General features: G+C 39.2%; 1 non-coding gene across 1 annotated transcript; it reads left to right on the top strand.

Moving 5' to 3' along the window:
• The first annotated feature begins 1,732 nt into the window (after window positions 1-1,732).
• Window positions 1,733-1,838, top strand: LOC141658105 (small nucleolar RNA R71). Its single transcript, XR_012549011.1, has one exon. It is a non-coding gene; the product is annotated as a small nucleolar RNA R71 (small nucleolar RNA).
• The last annotated feature ends 284 nt before the right edge of the window (window positions 1,839-2,122 follow it).

Genomic DNA, 2,122 nt, shown 5'->3' on the forward strand with positions numbered 1-2,122 from the left:
GATGATTGTGCCGAAAACTGAGCCTTAGTCCCTTTGATCGATTCGATGTCGATTAATTGAGTGATTGGTCACCGCAATTTAACCCGCACTGTCACAGTGGTGGGGTTGCGGGTAAAAATTCGGTTGGATGAATTTTATATGAATTGGATAATCGGCCTTTTTCTTGTTTTAGGCCATTTATCAAGTTTTTAGTTCACATGTATAGTTGGTTGAATTTAATAGTTTCTTATATTGTAGAAACGGCCCTAGATTCCCTGAAGCCTTTAATATTGTTAATATTGCTAGAATTGGTATTGAATACTTCTTGCAGGTTGTTGTGCTTGTCATAGATAGGTCTTTATAGTCTCTGACGAGTATATGTTCACTGCTTAATAGCCTTTGTGTTCCTGACTTGGTGGGTTTATATCCAAGTTGGGGCATGACCTCGTTACTTATTTTTATAGTAAGTGGTCAGCTTAAGTACTAGCCAACCCTTTGGTGGACTCCTTAGGGTACTCACTTTGTTTTAGAAAAATTGTGGGTCTTGGGTGCGGTGGTGTGTATCCGCATGTCTAGGTCTGCGCAGATTTTAGGCTAGGGTTGTGTTGTGTCTTGGCCATGTTTTGATAGAACCTCTGAGCCAAGATACCGGTTCGATTACCTTCCCTACCTCGTGGTATAGACTCGAGTTACAGAGTGACTATTGACCGTACTAAGAACTTATGCCTGTCTTTGATATATTGCCCTTTCTTGTATGGTGACTTTATGAATTGTAATAGGTGAGATGTAAGCCGATTCTGATTGATAAAGTTTGGATTACTACTTGTTATATGTTTCACATGATAGTTTAAATTGGTCAGTGTAGTATTCATATGTTAGAATGCTTGGAAATTAGATTAATTATCATGTTGTTTACATGTTACACTACATGTTACATTAAAAATGACATTTCGTGGCTGGGAGGACTCGAAGTTACTCCCCACTGAATTGTGGCTTTCGTGTTTGTATAAAATGCGATTGACAGGTACTAGATGCTTAGTTGGGGTTCACGGACGAGCTAGTGAGCAAGAGAACCTTGGACCTAGTTTGGCTATTTTTGTAGTAAACCTTTTAACTTTTGGTTTTGTATATATTTTGAAGGGACATATGTCTCCCTCTTTTTCTTTGGGTTGTATCATTCTATTTTCTTATCGTTAGCTATGGCATGTAAATTAGTTCGTTAGCATTGCAGGTTTTGGCACCCTCCTCTTGGAAATGTTGGAAATGTTTGTGAATGGTTTAGGAAAGTTTTAAAAATTACAGGTTTTGTCTAGTTGAACCAATTACAAACATATCCTGTCAGTTTTTCTGTAGATTTTACGTGATTATTTAAGGCTTAAATTGAGGGTGTCACATCTCCATTATCCCACTTGGGATTGATAAAGATGCCGTCATGGCATTAACATGATGCTTTGGTGATTTTGAGACTTCTTCAAGTCTAGCCATAGCTTTTTCAAACTTCAAATTGATTGTGTCAATGTGAGCACTAAGTTGAGCACCCAATTGAGTAACGGAGTCCACTTCATGCTTTCCTCCTCTAGTAGCCTTGCGAGGTCTACTATATTGTGAGTTATGGACCGCCATTTCCTCAATTTTGTTCCATGTTTGATTGTCATCAACTTCGGTGAACATTCCATTTGATCCCATGTTGAGAATGTTCCTTGAATCTTCATATAAACCATTCCAAAATTGTTGTACCAAGAACCATTCGCTAAGTCCATGGTGAGGACATGAGCGACAAATTCCCTTGAACCGCTCCCAAGCTTCATACAAAGATCTTCATCCCTTTGCTTAAAACCCGGAATTTGAGCTCTTAGCATGTTAGTCTTTTCCGGTGGGTAGAATTTTTTGTAGAAAGCTAGAGCCAACTTCTTCCAAGAATCAATTCCGAGAGTGGCCTTATCAAGGCCCTTCAACCATTGTTTTGCGGTGCCGATTAGAGAAAAAGGAAATAAGACCCATCGAATTTGGTCTTGAGTTACACCGGTTTGAGAAATCGAATCACAATAGTCGCAAAAGGTTTCCATATGAGAATGAGGGTCTTCACTAGGCATCCCCCCAAATTGGCTCCTTTCGACTAATTGGATAAAGGAGGATTTGGCAA

The sequence above is a fragment of the Silene latifolia genome, chromosome 5 (assembly GCF_048544455.1).
Source record: "Silene latifolia isolate original U9 population chromosome 5, ASM4854445v1, whole genome shotgun sequence".
NCBI classification, from domain to species: Eukaryota; Viridiplantae; Streptophyta; class Magnoliopsida; order Caryophyllales; family Caryophyllaceae; genus Silene; species Silene latifolia.